The 27,054-nt window shown below is 36.6% G+C and overlaps 2 pseudogenes across 1 annotated transcript; both read left to right on the plus strand.

Moving 5' to 3' along the window:
- Window positions 1-694: 694 nt before the first annotated feature.
- Window positions 695-4,145, plus strand: LOC148872003 (wall-associated receptor kinase 5-like; annotated as a pseudogene). The gene is made up of 3 exons (XR_016107785.1): window positions 695-1,643; window positions 1,733-1,912; window positions 2,805-4,145. The product of XR_016107785.1 is annotated as a wall-associated receptor kinase 5-like (transcript).
- Window positions 4,146-16,467: 12,322 nt separating this feature from the next.
- LOC148872004 (protein DETOXIFICATION 48 pseudogene) lies at window positions 16,468-23,196 on the plus strand (annotated as a pseudogene).
- The last annotated feature ends 3,858 nt before the right edge of the window (window positions 23,197-27,054 follow it).

Genomic DNA, 27,054 nt, shown 5'->3' on the forward strand with positions numbered 1-27,054 from the left:
TGTCTAATTTGGGGGTCAATATGCAGACGGGGTTGATTGGGGCCATTGGATTGGGTATCAGATAGATTTAACTGGAGATTTGAGGGTTTTCAGGGTGAGATTCCAATTCCTTGGGTTTTTAGGTGTTTGGGAGAGGTCGGAAAGGTATAAATGTGAATGTACCCTGTTCATTACCTGTATCTTTATTTGTATTTCACGGAAAGTGTAACTCCTCTATCATTACCTGTATCTTAATTTGTATTTCACTGAAAGTGTAACTCCTCTATCCAAGGGTAAAAATACAGATGGTTCTGGTTAATCCACATATCACTAGAACCTACATTCCATTAACATCTATACCTTTTCTCTGCTCTGTTTCTGTTTCTCTGTTATTTATTATTCCAAGTCTCCCACCGTCCTCACGGCCCTTGTGTAGTTTTATTCATCGGGAGATATTGTGAATTAATGCACAGTGGGGGGACGGTTTTGTGAACACCAAATCCGAATGGTACAAATAGGGGTTTGTATGGTCACATATTATTATCATAAAATTTCTACGCACCATCATTTGCCGTGGGAAAACTAGAGATAATAACTTTCAGGTCTTCTTGTAAGTCAATACGTGATATAGAAGACTGACCAAGTCTTCTTCTCAGATACCATACAATGTTTGCCTCTTGAAGCCTATAAATGAGTTTAGCTAGCAAATGGGCATTCTCCAAGTCTCAAACAAAACAATAAGGATTGCTAGCTAATTAGCAACAATGGCATTGCCTGTGCTGCTACTCCAATTCCTTCTGTTGTTGCCAATTAGCAAGGCCGAGGCGGCAACACCATCGATGGTGTCCTTGGCGAAGCCCGGCTGCGAGGAAAAATGTGGCGACATCCCCATTCCCTACCCGTTCGGCTTCGGAAACCCAAACTGTTACAGAAAGCGGTACGACGTAACCTGCAACCACACTTTCACCCCTCCGAAACCTTTTATATCAAACACCAACTACGAAATTCTAAATATATCCCCACTAGGCCAGTTGCACACCAAAACCTTCGTAACTTATGATTGCTACGATCAAGAAAGAGATTGGAGTATTAACAGGGCCCGCTCTTCTTTCGGTCTCGTAGATCTTCCTTACACTTTTTCCGACACCAAAAACAAATTCACGGCAATAGGTTGTGACACTGTATCCGATCCTACATAACCGGCACCCGGGACGGCCGCGGATTCACAACCGGATGCTCAATGGTTTGCAGCGACCAACAGAGCTTGGGAAACGGGTCTTGCTCAGGAATGGGTTGTTGTCAAACTTCGATCCAAAAGGGGTTCAAGATGTTTGTGGTGGAGCTCTATAGCCTCTACAACCACACCAACGTCTCGAATTTCAATCCCTGCAGCTACGCTTTCATGGTCGATTCGGAATGGTTCAACTTCTCAGTACCTGATATCTTGGGCTACATGGGCTTCTATAATAGAAATGACAAAATGGTCCCAGCCGTACTCGATTGGGCAATAGAGAAGTACACCTGTGAAAATGCTTCCAGTAGTGATCCAAATTATGCATGTGGTAAGAACAGCGAATGCTTTAACTCTCCTAATGGTTTGGGATATCTCTGCAACTGTTCTCAAGGTTACCACGGCAACCCTTATTTTGATCACGGATGCCAAGGTATTTGTATATTTTAAACTTACCTAATTACTGAGTATTTCTAGAATTTTGATTGTTTAATCAAATTTCTTTTCATAAATGGTTTGCAGACATAGACGAATGCATGAATCCAACTATGAACGACTGCTCTTCATCCGGGGTTTGTACCAATACGCCTGGGAGTTACATCTGCTCTTGCCCGCCTGGTACTCATGGGGATGGAAGAGGAAACGGAAGTGGTTGTGCATCTCCTCCGAGGAATCTATCTCAGCTGATACAAGTCTTCTTAGGTAAATATATAATCTACAATTTACTGTCTTAAAGTTTGTCTCCCGGGTAGATGGAAAATTGATTCATTGATTATCAGATAAATCCGACAACCACATTTACCCAAAAAAAAAAGAAAAAAGAAAAAAACCATATTGGCAAGTCTTCTTGGAAGATTTTTCGGGCTGCCAAATCAGGAAGCTTCAAATGAAGCATGAAGGAAGAGACGGTAGGAATAGCAGCGGTGACGTTTCTCTCCAGCCCTTTCAGATCTATCTCGTTCATTGATTTCAGTTCTTTCTGAAATCTCAAATCTTATTTCTCTCTTCCCCTCCAATCTCTCTCTCTCTCTCACACAGATGTCTGTGAGCTCAGATCTGAAAAGCCAGATCTAGCCTCAATTTCTTTTCTCTCTTAATCCTTTATTTTAAGTGAGATCTAGCCTCAATTTCTTCTCTCTTAATCCTTTATTTTAAGTGAGATCTGCAAACTAACTCAACCCAGCGGTGTAGCAGTTCAACGACCAGGGTTAGCGGTTTTTTAATCAATTCAACATATTTTTTTTTTAAAAGCAGTCCAATCCAAAAATGGACCCAGAGACATGACTGATTCCTGGGTCAAACAGTTCGACCGTCTGATCCAATCCGATTTTCAAAACAGTGGTTGAGTTCGAGTTGATGCCTTGGGCAATCTAGGCCAACGTAAACCTGATATATTGCACTTCTAGTTTTTTTTTTTTTTTTGGAGCAGCACTGCTAATTGTTTATTCTTGTATATTATGTATATGATTCATTACAGGGAAGGATAAATGTTTTTCTTTGTTAAATATTTATCATTTGCTTACGTGGGTTTGGTAATGTATTTACAAATTTTATAATTGTACTTTTTTCACTAAATAATTTCTTTTCCATGTAGGAATTGGTTTTGGCATCTTGTTTCTACTATTTGTTAGCTCTTGGCTGTATTGGGGAATCCAACATAGAAGGCAAAAGAAACGCAAAGAAAACTTTTTTCAGCAAAATGGAGGTCTCTTGTTGAGGCAATTGCTCTCTTCACATGATGCAAATGTAGAATTTACTGAAGAGGAACTCGAGAAAGCAACCCACAACTATGACAAGAGTCTGATCCTAGGTCGCGGTGGCTATGGTACAGTATATAAAGGAACTTTACCAAATAATAAGATAGTTGCCATTAAGAAATCCAAAATAGTTGATGAAAGTCAGGTTGAGCAATTCATCAATGAGGTGGTTATTCTTTCTCAGATTGAGCATGAGAATGTAGTCAAGCTTTTAGGTTGTTGCTTAGATTCTGAAGTTCCATTGTTAGTATACGAATTCATTACTAATGGGACCTTATTCCATCATATTCATGATGAAGGTGACAAATCGTCCATTTCATGGGACAATCGTTTAAGGATTGCTACAGAAACTGCAAAAGCAATTGCCCATTTGCACTCTGCAGTCACTCCTCCAATTATTCACAGAGATATTAAATCTGCCAATATTCTCTTAGATGACTTTTTTAAAGCAAAAGTGTCAGATTTTGGAGCTTCAAGATTAGTGCCACTCGACCACACTCAGCTTACCACATTAGTACAAGGGACATTGGGGTACTTAGACCCAGAATATTTTCAAACAAGTCACTTGACAGAGAAGAGTGATGTTTACAGTTTTGGTGTTGTTCTTGTTGAGCTATTAACCGGAAGAAAAGCACTTGAATTGGACAGAGCCGAAAGAGAGAAGAATTTGGCTATACATTTCATGAATTTGATGAAAGAAGATGATATTTTGAATATTTTGGAAGACAGAGTGTTACATGAGGCTGACAAGGATCAACTTTGTGAAGTCACAAAGCTTGCATGCAGATGCCTAAGTATGAAGGGAGAGGAAAGGCCCACGATGAAGGAAGTAGCCAGGGAGCTAGAAGGGTTCAGGGGTTTCGACAACCATCCATGGGTTGAACATATTCATGAAGAAGCAGAGTATTTGCTTGGTGAGCAATCAAATTTACAAAATTGCAGCACTGCGGAGTGTGACAGCAGTTTGAGGGGTCATGTTGCAATATCATTGAACAATGGGCGATGATTGTTAAAGCTTCAACTTTATCTGTCATCCTTGCTTGGACATTCTTAAGAATTAGCTTTTGCTCTATTGTATGATTTGTTGTTTAGATTTTTACAATATGAATGTGAATTTCCTATTTTGATAGGAAGAAATTGTAATTTCTAATTTAATAACCTCTTCTCACCATTATCTACTACATGAATTCTCGTTTTGTTTTTTTTTTCTAAGAAATCTTATTTTTTAAGGGCTATTTCTTTGCTTTTCCTGTCTATCCTCTATTGAAATTTGTTTGAGAAACAACTAAATTTATTAGTCAGAAAGTAACAACATGAGTGATAAATATTAATTAGCTTCAAAGGTAACTGAATTTTGCATACTAATAAACCAAAGTGTATAGAGTATAGTTGGAGAGAGGAGAACATAAACAAAAGAGAAGGCCAAAGGATCCGCTCAACACTCACAAACTTTACATATTAATAAAGTATTGAGTACCCCGGATCTCCTGCCCACTCCACCCTACACTTTCAATGAAAAACAACACACATAATTTTCACACAACAATATTAACAGTAAAAGACTTAAACTTATCGAGTTTTCCTAAAATGACTTAAGCATACCCATACCCATAAGGTTTTAAATTGGACTTAAATATGCATTGTGGAGAGATCCCTTTGGACTCAAACATACCCTCCATGAGTAAAGCCTTAGGCTCAATTTGCACTCTACATATTTATTTTTGTACTCCTCTCGATCTGAGCATTAAGAAATGTTAACATGGGACATCACTTGATCCATTTAAATTTTTGAAAACCTTATTTTGCTCTTTTATTTGGTTGAAAAAATAAAACGTTAACATTGTTTTCAGCACCAATTTTTTCTCAATCCCTTCACCCTACCTCTTTGTACTATCTTTTTAGGCCCTAAAACTTGAAAACATAACCAGATTAACCTAAGACTTACCAAAACCAAAACCCAAAATTCCTTTTTCTGACACAATCCATATGACAAACGAGAACATTGAAATTAACATAAAACATCTGATTGGACACGATCCCTAAACTCAGGAAATAAAGCTTAATTATACGTTAAATTTCATAACCAAACCCTAAATTCCATTGTTCATCACACCAACCTCCCTTTTAGCGGTCCCAATCTACGTGATGTTGAAACCTTGACTCCACAAATCCAAATACAACACATTCATTGCCTAAAGGATGTTAAGATACGATCAACCCCTAAATCCCACCTCAAATCTACAATGATCAACCTCAAAAAACCCAATATTTCATTTCAACAGCCCTAAATAAATAGAGCCAAACAACTAAGAACAACAAATTCTTTATTAGATCTGGACCATCCACCTGACTCCTCACTTCAATCCATGCCCACACGTCAAATTTCAACTCAAAATTCTCTCGATTAACCATTCGATCAACAAAGATTCTAATTTGACTTGTATGATTAAATCACACAAAAAGTAATTTCCCATGTCTGAAATCTACAAAATAAAACCCCACCAAATTCATCCTTAAATTCCTTCATTTCCCCTAAAATAAACAAGATTCCATTTTCGACCCACTCATCGGTTAATGAGTCATAAGCTAAAACCTTGATCTATGCCAAATCCTTCAATCCACATATTTGATCGTAGATCTACCTTTTCCATTATATTCGGGACATTCAAAAATGCCTAACAACAAATCTCATCTCAAAATTCCCTCTTTTGACCCACTATCAATATAAGATTCTAATTCAGCAAATCTAGTTGATTTGAAAATACTAATCATGATCTTCACCATCCATGTCTTATCTGACCATCCAAACCTCACCATTGTGTCCATAACCCAAAAAACACTAGTAGATCAAATTTGACAACCAAACTCCTCCATTTGATTATTAAAAAGTAAGATTCTATTTCAAGCTTCCTTATTAATTGAAAACCATAAGCAAAGCCTGGACTTGAACTAAATCTTTTAATTCATACCTTTGATTAAATATCCATCACTCTCATCAGATTTAGGATGTCTAAAAATATTCACCCACCAAATTTTATTCCAAAATTCTCTTATTTGACCTAGCATCGAACAAAGAATCTATTTCAGTAAATCTCATTGGTCAGAGCTTAGCAACCATGGATCTTCATCATCTTAATCTTATTTGACTAATCAAACCTCACCTCTATGTTCAGAGACCCAAAAACCCTAGCACATCAAATTTGATGACCTAATTTACACGTTTAACCATTGAACTAGAAAGATTTCATTTTGACGTACTGGATTAAATTACCACTTCATCTGTCCAAACTTGAGACCTCAAAAAGGTGGTGGATGATGTCAGCCCCATACTTAACCTATTCAAACACTTGGACAAAAAAAATCAGCTTAATAGACTTAAAAAGCCTAAAAACCCAAAGGTACCCCCACTTGAAGCTAGGAAAGGATAAAATAGCATTTATAATAAGTCAAATTTACATTTCACTCTACTGATTGCCCCAAATATGAGACTACAATGAAAGGCATTCCCCAAAACCTCATTGGAAGCACAAAACACATGAAAATAAACCCCAAATCGAGGAAAATCATTTCACCAAAAAGAGAAGCTTAACTGAACACATTTTTCTTTGAAAATCTTTAGCCTTTTTTATGAGAAGACTCTCTTGAAGCCCAGGCTCTTCGATTGGGAAAATTTCAGACCTATTTTCCTTCTTTTCTCTATAAATAGAAACCTACCTCAAGCTCTAGGGACAAATTTTTTTAGAGGGAAAAAATAGAGGAGAGAGAGCCAAGAAGCATTCCCAACCCCTATATGTGCCCCATTCCTGAGAGAGCTCCAAACATTTAAACCTGAAACTCCAAATTTGCTCACTATATTTCAAATATAAGATTTGTAAGAAATCCCTAAGCATTTGGTAGCTTCAATTTCTCTTAAGCTCATTTAAGCACTCTTCTGTTCAATTCAATTGCTAGAATCTCAATAACAAAGTTATACACAAAAGGTAAACCTTTCACTCCATCTTTTAGCTTGAATTTGTAATTTCTAGGTTGTTAGAAGTTCTAAGACCTTAGAGAACATATGTTGTTAGCTTTTTCTAAATTGAGAGAAAGAGGCAACAGGTGAGGGTCTTAGGGATATTAGTACCTAAGACCCGATAACATCACCTTAAATCAATACTGGCAAAAGATGGAAGTGTTTTTCTCTAGATTTTGGAGATTCTTAGCAATAATTATAATGGTCTAGGGTCTGGCAACCGAGGATCCCTCACCTCCATTTATGACTCTCTCAGTGTCTAGGGGTGCTCATGGTTCGATTAATTGAGCCGTGGGCCTATTTTTGAAACCGAACTGGTATTATCGATTTTTGGAAAATTAGTAACTGAAACCAAATTGAAGCCATTCGGTTAACCATCAGTTTGGTTCATCGATTTTTTGGTTTTTTATATTTATAATATATATTATAAAAATATACAAATATATAATAAAAGCTGGAAATATATATATAATATTATATTTTAAATTATAAATAATATATTATATATTATATAAAATACATATTTATTAATTTATAATATATAGAAAATATTAAATATATAAAAAATAAATATAATATACAAAAATATAGGTAAAGTATATAGAAATATATGTATATCGGCCGGTTCAATTAGCTGTTGATTTTCTATATTGGTTAACCGAAATTGAACCAGTACCTTTGATATTTTAAAAGTACCGAACCAATTGATTTGGTTAACCTGATTTTTGGTTTGATTTCAGTTGGTTTTTTGGTTTTTCTTGCTCACCCCTATCGGTGTTAGGCTCATTGCTCACTTCTTTTGGGGCTTTTTCCCTATAGCCTGGACTGAAGGCCTCTTGCTTGTGCCTTCTTTTTCTACTAGCTAACTCCAATCTTGACCTTAGTCTTTTGTGGATGACATTAATATTTTCTGGAGTGCTTCAGATTTTGGTTCTAGGATGCAATGGACAAGTTGGTGTAAAGTGTGCAAACGAACCAATGAAGGCGGCCTCGGGTTAGGAGCGATTCTTAACATAATAATGGCCTTACAAATTAAAGCTTGGTATAGATTAATGTCAAATAACAATATTTGGGCCCACTCCAATCACTCAAAGTACACAAATGATACTCTTCTCCCACTCCTTTCTTTGTCAAGAACTTGTATTAGGGTCTGAAATGAGATGATAAGCCTTAAGCAAATTGCATTATCTCATTGCCAATGGATTGTGGGAAGAAACAATATGTCATTTTGGTATGATAATTGATTGGATTTGCATCCCTAAATAAATAATATGGAGGTGGCAAAAGTTGATGATTTTTCTCTCAAATAGGTTCTCAATTATGATGGGTCATGGAGCTTTGATACAAATTAGAATATTCCATCTTATATCATGAATCGAATCAAGGAAGCTAAATGCTTTATTGAATATGTGGATGATCGGTTAACATGAATGGTCACTTCTCTCTTAGTTCGGCATAGGGGATAATTAGAAGTCATGATCTTGTAATTGATTGGTAAAGTTTTGTTTGGAGAAAAGGCATGCCTACTAGAATCACTATGTTTGTGTGGTGTTTTATGAATGGTGCTCTTCGACTGATGATTTATCCATGTAGCATGGTATAAGTTTCAAAATGTTGTTGTCATGGTAGCCATAAATCTTAATCCTTTCATCACTTGTTTGCAAGAAGGGTTATAGCCCAAAAAGTTTGGAATTTTTTCTCTCATTTAATTAACATTCACATTAAACCCTCATAACATATTGGCAATCGGGTGGGAAGATGGTGGCAGCAGTGAAAATCTGACTCTCAAGTTGACTACTTAATTGGTATCACCCCATGCCTCATTCTATGGATTGTTTGGAAGGGGAGGTGTAAGAGAGTCTTTGGAGGTAAATCATCTATATGCTGGTTTTAACTTTTAAGAGTTAAGAAGCGATTGATCAATATTAGTTCCCTTTAAAATCCTCCTCTCAATGCTAGCTCTAGCAACGTTGTGCTCTAAGCTCTTAATATTATAATAGCCAAGTATGTTAAATGAAGGAAAAATCAGATGGGTATCCTTGGAAATTTCCAATCCATTATTGATATAAATTGATTGTAGATGGAGCTAGTCAAGGGAACCCAGGTGATAATGGTGGGGGTGGAATTGTTAGGGATGCCTCTAGAGATTTTTTCTTTGCTTTCTATGATTTCTATGGTTATGCTACCTCCATACAAACTGAGTTCTTGGCTTTTCTTGAAGACCTCAACTTTTTCCTCCAACATGGGATCACTAAGTTAGAAATAGAGAGTGACAATAAAGGTTTGGTTGGCATCACTAATAGGATATTATCTCACCCATGGTCAATTGCATATACTTATATGAAGACCAAATGTGTTCTTGGTATGCGATTTTTGCTTCAACTTTGAATGGAATAAAATAGAAAACCTAATTTCTATTAATATTACATCAAAATTGAATTCCTATACATTCTGTCTAAAAAAATATATATATTTATAGACCAAGAATGAAAAAGAACCGCATATGCGTAGATTTCTTGCGCCATTAAAGATTTCGATCTCCACCGTACAAACAGAAAAAAAAATCAAGAAAAATGTGAAGAACAATTCTAAATATAATTCAGATTTATAAATATTTAATTTCATATCAATCGCCCAAAAACTGGGAAGAAATTTCCCAGAAAATGCTAATCTGCGTAAATCGGGTAGAACACCTTCTGCCCATTTGCGTAGTTCCAGATCTGGTTAATTTTGATTCAAGATTTGAACATGGCTCTGATACCACTCAAGGGATAAGAGATCCATCATAAGGATGACCGAACCCTGTAGGAAGGTTGGGCAAATTTTCAAAAATTTCTCTCTCTCCCATGTGGGAATCACATTCCCTATTTTAGAAAACTGCATTTTCAATGATCAATCTTAAATATAAACCAGACCAGATCTGAAACCAAAAGGGAGTGGAGGGTTATACCTGATACAAAGTAACAATAACCTCCGATGAAGGTGTTCACGTCCAAGGAAAGATCCAAAGACTGCTTCCACCGAAGATGACATAGTGCAGGATGAAGCAGAATCAGTAGGATGGCTCTTCAGCAAGAACCTGATTCTTCAACAAGAATCTGATAGAGGGCAAGTGAGCACGACTTCAGATTACCTTTTCTTCCAAAAGGTAATATCAAGAACACTTCTTGATCACTCCCACAGGTGGAGATCAAACTGGTATGGTGGCAAGAGCAGGAGAGAGCAAGAGCAGAAGACAGAAGCAGTCAAACTGTATGCTGTCTTCTCTATTAAAATAGTAGATTGTTGTGATGATATGGAGGTTCATCCTACTCTTCTATTTATAACCTTAAAGAGATGTTCTCCTAATCCCATTAGGAATTTCCTAATCCAAATCTTGTATTTGGATTTGGACTCTCTTTAAGAGATAAGGATAATCCATTATCTTATCTGCAGATAAAGATCAGCCCTCCTAATATAATTAGGAGTTTCTTGATCCAAATCTTTATTTGGATATGGACTCTCTGAGTGGATAGGGATAATCCCTTATCCTATCTACTGATCTAAATCCCAAAACTGCCCTTATTTAATTAAATCTCATTAAGCCAGTTTGAATTGGGCTTTAGGCCCATTAAGTCCATCTGCTCACTTACCCTCCAAACCGCTGCCCAGTTGGATATCCTTGTATGGCGTGGGACCCAAACATTGATCTACACATCAGCCAATTGGTTCACCCCAGCCTCTGTTACAAGGCCTGGCCGAATTCACTATAGGAGACAATGAACCCCTGAGTCCATCACCATGGGCTCTTAATGATCCCAACATTTACACTAAATGGTCCCTAGGTCAAGCCACCTTATAAAAACCCAAGGACTGTGGGCAGATGCAAAATTAGCCCATCGGGTATTACCCTCAATGGTCTTACACTTAACCTCTCAGGCCATAATGATCAAACACTGCCCGGCAAGAGAAGACCTCTCCCTCGGTTGCAAGGTACAGCTTTGCAAACATTTTGAAACCATAATATATATATATATATATATAATATATATATATATATATATATATATCTGTATAAATATATTTTGCAAAACAAATTTCAATGGTTGAAATCAACTACCGGTAGTTTTGGTTTCCATTGGAGAGAGTGCATCCCCGATCATTCACTTTGTCTAACAAAGGGGCTGATCCTATCACTATGATCACCCACTTAGATGGATTCTTGGACTGTCCCAACTTACCCAGGTTTTGACCCCCTCTAAGGATCTCATTGATTGGCATATCAAAGACAACCCAATCCGACACATAGTGCAATATCATAATCGAGTCTAGGGGTCAGGTGTAACATTCTAGTTTTGCCCATCTATCTCCAAGGTCCAGAGCAATACTTGAGTTCTGGTCCAGTTCATGGTTTCAAGAAAACCCACACTGCATGTACCTCAGGTCTCACCCTAGTAGCTGAGGCAAGCCACCTCGACCAACTTAGCGACACATCAGTGTCAGCCTTGGTAGGATAAATCTCTCCAGATCTATCCAACGGCTATGAAAATTCTAAACTAACATGAGTCTCATAAGTGTCTAGTTTAAGGGTATTACACAGAAACACACCATAATAACATGAATCAAATATGTACTTTATTCATTTACAATAAATGTCATAGTGTACATCATTCTGATTGGAGCTAAGGGCGTACACTATCTAACAGTGTTGTATTAAACCAATGTCTTCCATTTATTTATATTAAACCATGTATACTAGTGTTGTCTAAGTAGTGTTGTATCAGTGATCACCAAAACTTCTTCTTCTCTACATCTGAGTTGTTCCAAACTCATAGCAGAGGTTTAGATACCATGTATTAAACCAAACACCAGTTTGTATTTAGAAGGAGCAAGAAGAGGTTTTCCACCACCCTCTCCTGAAAGGAAACACAGCTTGGTTCAAATTCTTATTTCGCATTGGAAATTGGCTCTCCAACCCTCCACCCCTTCTATATCTCCTCACAAATTCCAAATTATGTTGGGCTCGATTCTTTCTTAATTTTCATATCAGCGATCGACCCTTTTGCTTTTCATTCTTCCAATTCATTCTCATAGTCTGTAATTCCGCTCTCTTGCCTGCAAAGTACAAACCATCTCTCATACTCTATGAAGGTTGTAAGGGAGAGAAGGTATGCTTTACTGCTAGCTGCAAATGACTTGTGCTAACTTGACTGATTCAATAAACTTATGTCCTCTACCAATCATTCTCCCCAAAGCCAAATCCTGAAACACACAAGTGTTGGGGGAAATGGTTATTAAACAATTCAAGGACTTTGTAATGCAACTAATATAGAGAAGACTGATGGACATCTTGAGAACATGGTAAACATCAGATAAGCAATGGCCCATGGGAAGGGAGATAACTTCCTACTTGGTAATAGTAGGAAAGAATCCATCAACAAGTTTAACTTTATCTCTGAAAAGGGAAGACTCACTAGTTATGTGGTTTGTGGGCCCTGCTTCAATGATCCACTGTGATTGAGAAGTGAAGTTGAGACATAAAGAGCATGGTACTTAGAAGACCATGCTCAAACTGTTTGAGAACATGCCCAAACTATTTGAGAACATGCCCAAACTGTTTAAATTGATCATGTGTGGTACTTAGAAGACCTTTAGATATAGAGTCCACAGGTTGAACTAGAGAGGAGATACTTTGATGTGGTACATAGAAGGCCTTTTACTTTGCTTCCCTTGGAACTTCTTAGGCTGTCCAAACAAAACTCTTTTGTGTGGCTAGGCATCTTACAATGGCGCAGCCAAGCTGATCCATATCATTTTCACCCTTCTTTTGCACATCACCCTTCTTGCCTTCACTTTTAAATAATAGAGCCACCTGCTCCTCCTCAGTGGAATAAATAGCACTCTTCCTACTTTCCTCAGACTGAATCAATGCAAAAACTTCTTCAAGACCTGGAAGCACTTGACCATTCAAAATCTAAACACATGTAGGTTCATAAATAGAATTCAGAGCTGCTAGAAGCCAAAAAAAATTCTTTCTTGGGAAATCAACTCTCTATAGGCTGGAGCATCTATTGGACAGTATTGTATGCCCTTAGCTCCAATCAGATTTGATGTACTTTTGATATTTAATGTAAATAAATAAAGTACATGTTTGATTCATGTTGTGTGGTATGCTTCTGTGTAAGACCCTAAAACTGGACACTTAATAAAACTTGTGTTAGTTTTAAATGTTCACAGCTGTTGGATAAGTCTGGGGAGATTTATCCTGCCAAGGCTGACACTGGTGTGCTGCCAATTGTTAGGGTGGCTTGTCTCAGCCGCCAGGGTGAGACCCAAGGCACACGCAGTGTAGGATTACTTGAACCCTTGAACCGGACCAGATTTCCAGTATTGCCCTGGACCTTGGAGATTGATGGGCAAAACTGGAAAGTTACACCTGACCCCTAGACCTGATTATGGTGCTGCACTAGATGTCGGATTGGGTTGTCTTTGATATGCCAATCAGTGAAATCCTTAGCGGGTGTCAAAACCTGGGTATGTTGGGACAGTCTGAGAATTCATCTGAGTGGGTGATCATAGTGATGGGATCATCCCCTTTGTCAGACAAAGGTAATGATCGGGGACACACTCTCTTTGATGGAAACCAAACTGCCGGCAGTTGATTTCAATCGTTTGAATTTTGTTTTGCAAAATTTATATATATGATATATATTTATGTACGATTTTGAAACGTTTGCAAATGATTTTAATTCACGGGATCCATGTGAGTAGAGAATGCAACACTGTTCCTTGCAGCCGAGGGAGAGGTCATCTCTTGTCGGGTAGTGCTTAATCATTATGGGCTGAGAGGTTAAGTGTAAGGCCATTTGGGGTAATGCTTGATGGGCTAATCTTGCATCTACCCACAGTCCCTGGGTTTTTATAAGATAGCTTAGCCCAGGGACCACTTAGTGTAAGTGTTGGGCCCATAGGGTCCATGTGATAGGCTCAAGGGGTTCACTGGGCTTTCTAGTGAATTTGGCTAAGCCTTGTAACAAAGGTTAGGCCGAACCCATGTGGCTGATGTGGAGATCAATGCTTGGGTCCCACGCCATACAAAGAAGCCCAACTGGGCAGCAGTTTGGAAACTTATTGAGCACTAATTACTTATTGGGCCTAAAAGCCCATTTCGAACTAGGTTGATATGGTCACCCACTTAAGGGGGTGAATCTATAGATAGGATTAAGATTAACCTCCTGATGAGATCAAGAATGGGTTGATCTAATCTGCAGATAGGATTAAGATTATACCCTATCCAAATACAGATTTGGATTGGGATAACTCCTAATAGGATTAGGAGGTTTCATAATCACTAAGAAAGGAGAAAACCCTAATCAAGAATTACAAGAATTCGACCTAGGGTTTTGCAGTAGAACACTCTTTGCAATCTGAGATAGGATCTCATCTTCCCTAAGCTGAAATCTGCAGTCACGCCACTTTCAGCCTTAAGGATCTCCTCCAGTCGCCGCCACCTTGCTGCATAGTTCGAACTCCATTGAAGGAAAAATCAAGAAATCTGTTCTTGATATCAGTCTTTGCTGAAAGGCTGATTTGGTTCGGTGCTCTAAGCCTCCAACGAGTTCTTGTGAAGAGTTCGGTACGTGTACACTGTTGGTTCTGCCCCACCATCACTATGTCATCTTCAGCGGGAGCAGATCTTGGATCTTTCTTTGGGCGTGAACACCGACGTTGTGAGATTTTGATTCTCCGTATCAGGTATAACCCTTCCCCTGATCTTTGGTTCGAGTAGATCCTTGAATATTTGATTCTAAAATAAGGGAATGTGATTTCCAGTTAGAAGAAATGTAGGAAATTTTTTAAATTCGCCCACCCATTTCGCAACCTTTTCGGCGTCCATACGATGGATCCTACCATTCTTTCAGCATCCTCCTCACCCTACCAGTTAATAGTCTTGTAATAGTCCAAGTGCCCACCTCCTTCCACATGCAGGCCATGCCGTGACTCAATTTAGAGGTGGTAAATCGAAACAAAATGTCTTTGTTCTGAATATTTCTACCCACATAAAATTCTAAGACTAGGTTGAATTGAAGATGTAAGTCATGACATAATCATATAATTTTTTTGCTCTCACTTCTCATAATCAGCCCCTTCACTAGCAAGTTTCTTATCATTCCCCCAACTTTCCCTTAGCTCCAGAATCATCTTCACACTCTTGGACCTTTCCTAGTAGTTTATTCCATCAAGAAGAACAAAGGACACAGTTAAACCCATGCCTGCCCATTCCACCACAAGAAACAACTTGCCCTCCATGGACACTCTTGGACCTTTTCAGGTCACATAGTCACATGACTGTAACAATTGAAGAAAACAGCACCACTGCTATACTGGGAGGGTCAAAACTGATCCAAAGATACTTACTTACGACATGCTAACACTTGCACCATGCAACCACGGCCACTGTAATTCATTTAGTACACCATATAAAACCCTTGATGAAGCTCAGCATTTTGACTGCAGAAACCTATCATTCTTATGTGACTGCAGAAACCTATCATTTAATACACTTCGGGTGAAAGTCTAGCAATGTGGCATGCAATCAAGGTAAGGTCTGTTTCTACTTGGGACCCAGGAGAAGATGATTTCAACCTAGAATCAAATTTTGATTTAGGAAAGGAAGTCACATCTCATACATCCATATCAAAGAACAACTTCCTTCTAAAAGTGAGTGAGTGGTTTGTTTGGTTCAACCACCTTGGGGTGCTACAGAGAGCTGGTCATTGCCTAAAACAACCACCCATGCACCCTTAACATATATATATATATATATATATATATATATATATATATATATATATATATATATTCATCACATAACAAGCATAACAGATTGTCCATCTCATATAAATTACTCTCTCATCTCTGCAAGAATAGAAGCTACTAATCCTAAGAACTTGTTATTAGCTTTGCCACAGACTTGATGCATGTTTTCTGCCCTATTTCAGCATTTTTACTACCCTTGCACTACTTGCCTGGAGAAGCTTCTGTTTATGTTTGGTCTCCCCTTACTAATTCAGATTGTCCATCTCATATAAATTCACTTCAATTAGGGCATCTGTGCATGTCAGCTCCGTATCCTCTACCATGCCTTGACTCTTCCCTCATGGCGTCTAAGGCTGCTAATGGCATCTGTTTGTCCAAATTCCAGTTCGATTCCATCCCATTAACGTTATCTGAATTTGATTGTACTAAATATAGATTCACTACCCCAATCTGATCTCGTATGATCCAAATTATATCTAACACATGATTTAGCTATATATATATATATATATATATATATATATGCATACGTTTGCATGAACTAATTATTCATATTTAACAGATAAAATTCTGATAATTGAACTAATTAACATGGGTATTTCCCAATTGAACAAAAAGTTGGTATTACCCAAAAAAACAAGCAGAATACAAAATTGATCCATTATATAATCAGCAAAAAGAATAGGAACATGCTGTAAGTCCTAAGACAAAATTTCTGGTGAAAAGAAGACAGCTGAAACACAGAAAGCCTGATCTTCCCACCATTCAATATGGTTTTATTAGAAATACAAATTTCATCTTCATCCTATGTATGTTTTGTATGAAGCACAGCAAATTTCATTTTTTGGAAATTAAAAAACATGTTTCAGCGAAAGTGTCACAACATGAACTTACTGAAGATGTTTGTTAGAACATTCAAAATATGTGAAGAAGTAGATCGATACCAATAGAGTAGGAGCAGATCTGCAAAACATAAAACCATATTCAGCTAGTGAAAAGAAAAAGAAGGCAGAATAAGGAAGAGGAAGCACCTATTTTTTGTTTAAATCCTCATGAGCTGTTGGTCTTTTAGAGAGAAGGCACCTATTTAGATCCTGCATAAACATTTCTAAGTAATGTAATGACTTTGGGAGAAGTAGAGGCAGGCCTCTTATAAACTCAGTTGTATGCTGGATGCCACCCTGACTTGAGCCTCCTCTCTTCAATGTCTGACCTGTTTGTGCAAAAGCTTAAGACTAGAATAGCTCTTTTGGATGTACATATGAAACCCAACTCTTTGATTATATCAATCAATGTTTTAGGACTGGGACCGGACAGAAAACCGGAATGCTTCTCGGGTCGTGGGTCAAACGTTTTGGCTATGATTTGCATACTTAATATATTTAGAACTTTTTGCAAAACATAACACATCTTATGCATTGGCGGGATGATTAGTTCATTGTTTTATATTTATATATATTTAATTATATGTTTGTATGTATGTATATTAGAAACACAAATTTAAGTACAAATAATAAGATGGATTAATGGTCATAAGCTAACTTAGCTAAATGTTAGGTTGCAAGTTTGAATCTTAAGACTTGCATTTTAAGTTTTAGAGCATTTACCAATTCGGGTGGGTCATTAAAACCAGTTGTGTTGTCGAAACGCAGCTGGCTTTCAACAGTTCTACTGGGTTTTGACCAGTTCTACCATTTTATGAGAAATTTAAAACCCAGGGTTCTAAAAAATCGGAATGGTCTCTTGTTCTTGGGTCTAATGGTTCGAACATCCGGTCTGGTCCAGGTCTTAAAACTTTGATATCAATTACCATATGTTCCAATAAACTAGTAATAGAATCTTTGAAATTAAGTTATTGTTGCTAGTTATATGATTTTAGTTTTAAGCTTTGTGGATTACCTTGATGAATGTATGATCAAGTTTCAAAATCTGAAGTGCTTTGCATTTAAGTTTGCTTTGATTTATGCCAAATTATCTATAAGAAATTCTGGAATAGATATTAAAATTAGTTAATTTGATATTATGAATATGACCTTTTTTTACGTTTGAGATGAATGGCAACTTATATGTTCTTCAAGTTGATCTTCTGACTTGCCTAATGGTTATTCCAACGAGCCTCTCATGTGTATTCTGAAGCTAAGTGTGTCCATGATTTCAAGGACACTGTCTCATCAAACCTAAGGTGCATTTCATTTTAAATGTCCAATTCTTATTTCTTTTGATGTTTTCAAGCTTTTGTAGTGCACTTGTTATGTTACTCAGCTAATATGGGTGGGCATCTTTTCTTACATTTAATTGAAACTTAGGTATTAAGATACCCATGCATAACAGGGAAAATATATGTTCATGGTATGACTTATGATCATATTCTGTGGTATGACTACAAGTGCAGATGGATAAATATTTGGGTGTTCCTTTTTGCTCTTGAGAAATGGATCTAGTGACTGAACCCTGTAGCCTGTAGGTGGAGTTAGGGGTCTCTATTCTGAGCCACAACTTCCAAGTCTTGACCAGCAATATGATTTCCATATATGGACCAAATATTTATTATAAGCAAACTTTATGAGGAACTATTGGTTAGTTTTGAGTTAATGAAATTACCATAAACTTTTAGCTGGGTTGAAGGGAAACAGTCAATATCTGGCAGGTAGTTAGAGACATGTTACATTTTCTAAATATTTCTAATTGCTAATTTCTAAGAGCTATGTTGCAGTGTTCTTTATGGATGCATATCTAAGACATTTTTTGCTTTTCTTCAAACCATATAATTTATATTTGAAATTTTCATATATATATTAATGCAAAAATACTAATTTTTATTTTATTTTGCTTTTCAGGTTGGAAGCATATGTAAGGAGTAACTACATGGATGAAGTGATTGAGATCAATATTTTTCATTTTTATTATGGTTTATTATATGTAGTAAGACAAATTGGCACTTGTAAGACATTTTTTACATGTTCATTAGAATTTTAAAATTTATCTTGCATTAAACAAAATAATAGTGGATTTTGTTACCTATATTCACATTTTTTCATTGTATATTGCATATTTAACTAGATCATCAAAGTAGTCATTGTTCTATTTTTTTTTTTTTTGTTTTTCTTTATAGGTTAAAGATGCAAGGAGTGACTCTTAAAGCATAGTTGAAAACAATGGATAATTCTTTTATATTTAAAATGTCACTATTTTTTTGCAAGTCATGTAGACTTTAATATGTATTGAGCGAAATTTGGCATTTGTAATACACATTTTAAACAATGGATGTGTTTTTTTGGTAGAGCAGTGGATGTATTCAAATTATGTGGCATGTATTGAATTATTACAATAAAATAAGTATTTGATAGAAGTTATTATATAATTTTCATGTGATGTATGAATAATTGAATAAAATAGGTATTGCTTTAAGGTGGCATTCCTAAGTGTCATAATTTTACTATTTTATTTGGAATATAGCTATAGTTTTTCCATATATTGAAACAATTAGCTATGTTTTTCCAAGATTTTTTGGGCATATATTGCATCTTTTAGTCATGGTTTGTCAAATAACCATAGCTATAGTTAGAGTATTTAACTTCAGTTTTAACAAAAAAAAACATGGTTATAGATTAGTACATTTAGCTACGGTTATGTAACAAACCGTAGATATAAATAGAAGAATTATAGTTACGGTTTTGTAAAAATTCGTGGTTATAGATTTGGATATATAACTACTGACAATATAAAAGCAGTAGCTATATGTATCTTTTAGCCACGGTTCAATCCATTGCTAAAGGTTCATATGGTATGCATTTGCCCTTTAGCTACGGACAGATACCGTAGCTATAGATGGGTTATAGCAACGGATCAGTTGAACTGTAACTATAGGCTATAGTCACGCAAACATAGGCTATGGTTTTCTGTCCGTAGCTATAAGTCTATAGCTACGGTTTTGTTGACATTTAGCCACAGTTTTGTCTGTAGCTAAAGGTCATATTTCTTGTAGTGTTTTTATCAATTTCTCAGTTTATTTTGAATTTCTGTTTTTTTTAATGCAATATATTTATTTTTAATAAATTTCTCTGTTTTTTCCAAGGTTCTATTTTTTGTCTGAAACATATTTTGTGATTTCTTATCAATTCCTGTGTTTTCTACAATTTTTTCTTTTTTTGTCTGAAATATCCTGAATGTTCTGTATAAATATGCATATTGGAAATAGATGCTACTGTGAAGCTCAGCCTCCGGGTGGTATCCTGAATTTTAGGAGTGATCATCTATAAATTTGAACAAGGAATAATACGATTAATCCAAACTAGATTTTTAAAGGTGGATTTATCTTTAATGGTTTCCGAGCACTGTGTGTTGGATGAACAAGTGATTGCTTATTTGATGGCGAAAGCTTATCAAATAATCACATCTGAGATTTCTTTTTTTTTTATTTCTTTGAAGGAATTTGTATGTTGATTTTGGGATCTTGATTGTCCAACTTACCACATCTTCTTCATTGTTCATTCTAATTTTTAATAAAAACTAATCTTCATCCTCGTCAAACCATTCTCTCATAAACCCTTAAACAAACATATAAATAAAATATGTATATATAATTATATATACATATGGACTCTGCTTCATCAGCTGCAGGTAGGACAAGTGTCTTCATATTTAGGAACTCCAGCAACCTCTCAATGCAAGAGAACAATGACTGGAAGTAGCCCTATAGAGAAGCTCAGGAGAAGAAAATGGTCAGGATTTTTCCCTCTTTTGCTAGTTTAAAAAAGGGGAAAAAAGATAACCATGACAACATTCCTACTGACTTTTTTTTTTTTGAAAATAGGTAAGGCAATCAACTATTTTATTAATGAAGTGAAAAAGATAACCTGTCCCTGACTATCCTTGCTTGTAGCAACCAAGGGAAGTTCAGCAATTTCTCATCCAAAAATACGAAGAATTCCAACTGAAACCACAGATGAGCTAAAAAGGTACAAGAAAAAGATATGAGAAAAGAAATTCTTACTTTACTGTTAATACTGCACAATGCATCCCTCCGAATTCTTGGTCCCTTAAATTCCTTCTGAAAAAAAAAAAAAAGAAAGAAAATCAGATTTAGAGAGCATAAAGAACTTTGAAGGAAAAAAAATATATAACCAAATTAGTTCTTTTAAATGGATAAAACAATAAGTTCTGATAATAGTTAAATCCCAACACACCACTGGATCATGTTTAAATTTTCTCAATTACCTATCATATTTTCCTCTTTTACATGGGTAGAACAAAATCTGATTTCAACAATCCATCATAACACTGGCATGAAAATTGTCCAATTCAAAGTATTCAATCTCCTAAATTGAGAACACAATAAACATCTACCAGAGAATACGATAATCTATTAAGCAGGAGAGATACATACCCTTGATCATAGGTTTATCATGCATGAGAAGTACCATATAACAATCTGTAATTTAATCAATAGTATAATGAAGATTATTGCTAAAGAACATATCTTCTTAACAAAAAGCCCTAGTAGTAGTAGAAGAAGAAACTAACCAAACCACTCTAGTTGGCAAAGATTCAAAGTAGAGTTTTAATGAAAAAAGAAGAACAAGAGGACTCATATTGGATCCAACAACCAAATCCTTTCATCAGAACCAAAGGATTTGATAAGGGGGGAAAACAGATAGTGACACAGGAAGAAAAAGGTTTCTAAAGATTTGAAGCTTTGTAGCTTTCATATCACTTTGAAGCTTTGTAGCTTCACTGGGCTTGGATTGGAAATTGGAACTCCAGGTAGCTTTCATATCACTGCCTCCAGACATAATAATACCATGAGACACTATTGGGTGAAAATTGGAAAAAAAAAATGAAGCTTTGTAGCTTTCATGTCACTTTGAGAAAGAAAACTCCAGGTAGGCAGGTACTGTGGAGATGATGTGGACTAGGGAGTAAACATTTCACCCTATCTAATGGACAGCTCTGATTGGTAAAGTTTAGGCAGTCAGTGGGCTTGGATTATGGGCTTCACAAGCCAGCTGTTAAATTACCTTGAGTAAGAGGCCGTTTGAAATCACTAGAGTGCCTTACTGGGTTTGTGACATGTGAGAAAAGAATCATTCAAACTCAGCAAAACTCTGATCTCCAATCAATGTTCCTAGAATCCATTGAAAACTGCACTGGTTCAATTTACTCTTTTAATTTCCTTTTCTTTTTTGTTTTGTTTATGAATGGACAAGTAACGGCTCCCCTCTCTTTGCTGGGTCCTACCTGTATCTTCTGATGAACTAATTGTGGAGCTGAAGCCTATTACAGAAAATGAGAATCGATGATTGTGTTTTTGATTTCTAGAAAGGAGAAAGTAGAAACCACTGAAATTAGTATTACACTTTGTGGGGCCCAGGTTCTCAAGAGTCGCATCCCTAAGTCAACTCCAACTTCAATAAAACAACAGGCTTGAGCTCAATGCCGTATAGTTTAGGTGCCACTCTTAAGTCCTTATATACAGAGAGCAGATTCAGTCCTCACAAAATTGTGTTCACACGGTTCTTACAGCCTTTTCTTTGGCTTTGCATTGGGAATATATCTTTTTATTTATAGGGAATGCTGTCAATACACTGTTAAAAAGGGTTGTAATAACAGTATAAGCATAATTTTGTAAGCACCAAATCTAATTTCTTAACTATAAGTCACTTATATAAGACACTAGAGTGCCTTACTGGTGGAAGACCATATTGGGACTGGCGATCCCAAGCTGTTTCTCAGTCTGTTTGGAGTGGTGGTGGTATGAATTCATGATTATCTTATGTGGGTTGCTCTCAGATCCTAAGCCAAAGGTTGCAGCCATGGGGGTATTAATACAAACAACTTCTCTGCTTTATATAATGCCTTCATCCATCAGCTTCGGGGTGTCTACTAGAGTGAGTAATGAACTGGGCGCTAACATGCCTTGGAAAGCTAGAAGAGTCATGGTTGTTGCTCTACTCCTGTCGTCCTTCTTGGGTTTTCTCTCAATAACATTTGCAACTGGGGTCAGCTCCATATGGGGGAAGATGTTTACAGGTGATAGTGAAATTCTTGACTTAACCAGCACGGTTTTGCCCATCATAGGCCTCTGCGAGCTCTTCAATTGCCCACAGACGACTGGTTGTGGAGTCCTGAGGAGATGTGCCAGGCCCAGACTAGGAGCTAATATAAACTCTGCTGCATTTTATCTCTTGGGAATTCCTCTGGTCATCTTGTTAGCTTTCCACCTTGGGTTTGGGTTCTTGGGGCTGTGGTTAGGACTGTTGGCAGCTGAGGCTTGTTGTCTGTTATCAATGGTGTATTTTCTCCTTCAAACTGATTGGTTTCAGGAAGCCGATAGAGCTTGGAAACTGACTATGGTTGATGATGGCAATCTGGTTCTACATAGCGAAGCACATCATCAACAGATCCTTGTAACAGTCTAATTAACCGGTTCGGTTTTTGATTAGATATAAGGCCAGTGATTAGTGGGGTTTGAAATTAGCAATGCCAGTGAAGTAGGGTGGTCAGTAGTAGAGAACCTCCTCATCTGGGGAGAGGAAGAATTCCTGCTGTTACAATACTACTGTCGTCCAGAGTGGTACTTTCCATGTGTTGGGCATTTATATGGCCAAGACTCAGGACCCACCATTAGATGCTTCACGTACATGTGAATGCCTGCATGATGTTTTCTGTGATGAGCAACACTAAGCTTAGTTCCACTTCATTTTGCAGTTCATCATGGGGATAGGTTTCTATGATTTCCTTTCTTGTTCACTCTAGATAGTAATTAGTTGAATGATGGGCTCTCTATCTTCTTCTTATACGAAGCCTCAAATTAATTAATTCTCTGAACCTTTTTCAAGGCATTATTTCTTTTGGGTACCAACAGAGAACTAGAGGTTTCTACTCAACTTTCTACATCTGGTCTGGGTATTCAATTCTTTGAGGGTAGTGTGGCCACTTTAGGGTGGGTGGACCAACTTTGGTCTTCTTCTGACTTAACTATACAAATTAAATTCGACTTGATAGAGTTTAAATTTAATGGTTCTAGCTAGGAAGGATGGATGGATTCAAAGATGGAATGTTTTGTGAATAGACCTCTCTCAGAATGGCAGCCCAGAAGAGGCCATACCAATTACTATGGCTTGGTTTGGTTGACTGGCACAGAAAGGCTTAACCCAAAACCAGTGTTCTGCCTCACTTAATATGGCCACGAATCCTTCCTAAGTAAAGTGAATAAACCTCTATGTTAAGAACAGACTAGAGCTTTTGCTGCATTACTGGTTGACATTTTTTTAGTAAACGGAAAAAAAAAAAGTATTGTAGTACTGTAAAGAGGGTGAGGAATCCTCAGAATTTACATACAAGTATGACTATAATATCCACATGGCATATACAGCATGTTCAAAAAATGATGGAGCTCCACTGATTCTGGAAACAATCAGAAGGAGTTCTCATGAACTGGTGTTGTACTTTGGCCCATCTCATCAAGGTTTATCATTTTTTGCCATTTAATTTTTACCCAACTTTCTGATTGTAGGTGACTTAATCTAGAAATTTCCTGTGTGAATAAGAACAAGATTGTATTCCTTCCAAATTGAGCTTGTAGAATTCCCATGTTTCATTGTTCCAGGCATTTGTGCAGAAAACATGTTATTTTCCTTGATTGTATATGCTGTATTTTGTTCCATGGCTTGAGCCCTAATGGCTAAAATTCATGGCAGGCTGGAGAGTTGTCTTCTTTCATTCAGCAACTAGCTAGCCGTGGTTCTGCTACCAACCAGGACTTGGTTGGTTCAAGATTTTGGATGAGTTGATCATTGACCTGTTGCTGAAGAAGTCATCTTGATATATGAATCAGCTGTGCCAAGTGAAGCAAGGCAATGCGCTGAGGTGTTCCATATGTGCCTTCACTATGGTCCATGGAGAATTTTTATTCCTTCTTCCCCAATGACATCCAACTTATTTTCCCCTGTTCTGTTTTTTCTCATTTTCTGTTGTTCTTCTTTGATAGAGAACTGTATATCTGGCTGTACTTGAAAAGCGCCAACCATGTAATTTTGGTGTATGTTGCTTATTGGAAGTAATTTAGACTCACATTTTGTAACTGTGATTTTGAAGGTCAAAGGATTGACATGATCTTATAAGCATTGACATTTTAAACTCTCCTCTGCTACTTGTTATTTGTGAAAATTCAATGGTTCATTAAATAATCAGAACTAGTTTGATTTTCATAGAGAAAACAAAAAATTATGACAAGTCTTAAATGCCCAAAATTTGAGCCCAAAATAATGGCAGATGGCGTTTTCTTCTATTGTTCTAGAGGAAAAACTTGAATTAGGCTCAAATTGGGTTTAAAAGAAAAGGCAGCATGGTTTATTTCCAAAAATTTTAGGGGCATTTAAAACTTTGTGACATGGCTTTCAAATCCATGTCCAAAGGGTAAAATTGGAAAGAGATGAAAAAAATAACAATTTACCCAAGAAAGTGGGTGTTCCTGTTGCAAAAGAAAGAACATGGGAAAATAAGAAACATCATTTACCTGGGCAAATCAAACAAAAAAAGAACACGAGTAAATGCACTTACCCAGGTAAATGTGATTTCGAAAAAAGAACATGGCCTCAGAAGAAAATTCAAAAAGTGGAGTTCATTATTGAAGAACCAACAGGCCTATGGGATACAGGTTCAACTTCAACCGGAGATAAAAGTGCAGAGAACAATGTTATAACACAACTAGATGAACAGCCACTATTACATAGGCCACCGTCATCTATGTCGTCTTAGTGGAGATATAAATATTGAAAATATTTAGTATTGATTTGTTATAATTTGACAAGTAATGCCTTTGCTTTATATATTCATATAATATACTTCAGGAGAATCATGTAGTCTTTCTTGCCTGTAACATTGACGTTTCTCAATAAGTTCTAATTTGTATAATTTGTAGTCTCAAAAAGTTTTAATTTGATCCCCGAACTTTAAAATGTGATAATCCAGTATCTAAACTTTCATAATGTGACAATCCAGTACCCGAACTTTCAAAATGTGACAATCCAATACCTGCCATTAACCAGAACATTAGCCAACCGTTAAGTGACATTTGAAAAGTCAAAAATGCCCTTCGAATACTATATAATTCTCTTTATCAACCATCCAAACGTTGACAATAAAATGAACAGCCTCAAATTTTAGATTCTTCTAAACAATCACCAACTTTTTTGAATAGAAGAGGCTAAGATTTGGGAATGTTCATTTTTTTGTTAACGTTTGAATGGTTGATAAAGAGAATTAGATGGCATTGGAAGGGCATTTTTGACTTTTCAAATGTTAATTAACGGCTGATTAACGGAAGGTACTGGATTGTCACAATTTGAAAGTTTAGATATTGAATTATCACATTTTGAAAGTTTAGATACTGGATTGTCACATTTTAAAATTTCGGTATTGATCGGGAATTTTCCTTTATTGTCACGGTTATTACCTTACCAATTCTAATTCGTATCCATAGTTAGGAACCTAATCGGATACCATGTTCACTTCACCATGTGTTTCCAGCTAACAGATCCAAATTGATGGTAGTAGGCCACACAGGGATCCTTGATGTAATTATACATCTTGTACAGGTATATCCCCCAATTACAAAGAATTCACTCACTCAGGTTAAATGCTTCAAGACTTCTCATGTCAGTCATGGTACAATTTATTTGTTAGTACGTCCAATTAAATTCCAAAAGATAAAAAAAAAATATATATATATAGATAAGAGATTGACTTCAATCAGTCACTCACCTTACAAGACTTGTAACAAATCTTTACTGGCTGCAGCGAGAATGCAGCCGTCGTGCCACATCTACGAATCAAGTTCAGCCCCATCGACGAAGGCTGGTTTTGATTGGGGGATATACCTGTACAAGATGCAAGAGCCTGTAATAATCAATTGTTTTAATTCACGTTATTTTGTCTATAATAAATCAAAATTTTCATGTCCAAAACCCAGTAACGAATTAAATTTGTATATTTCTCTCTATTGGCCACGTCAGATGACTCTATTTCTCTGTTTTTGGCCACATATGATGGATTGATGGCCTTTCCTAGAGTCATGAAACTAGCTACATATATAACGTCCGATGCCCACATTCGATGGACACCTAAATCATGTTCAACTAAGAAATTAGGTTGATGACGTAGTTTCTTTTGATTCCTAACTCTTCATTTTCATTGTTCTCATGATCATAATTCACCTTATCTTTCTTTGTTTTGGACGAAAATAAGGATCAGTTTGGAAGGAATATAAATACAAA

Source organism: Nelumbo lutea, chromosome 2 (assembly GCF_056320005.1).
Source record: "Nelumbo lutea isolate HS-2025 chromosome 2, American lotus-T2T, whole genome shotgun sequence".
Classification (NCBI taxonomy): Eukaryota; Viridiplantae; Streptophyta; class Magnoliopsida; order Proteales; family Nelumbonaceae; genus Nelumbo; species Nelumbo lutea.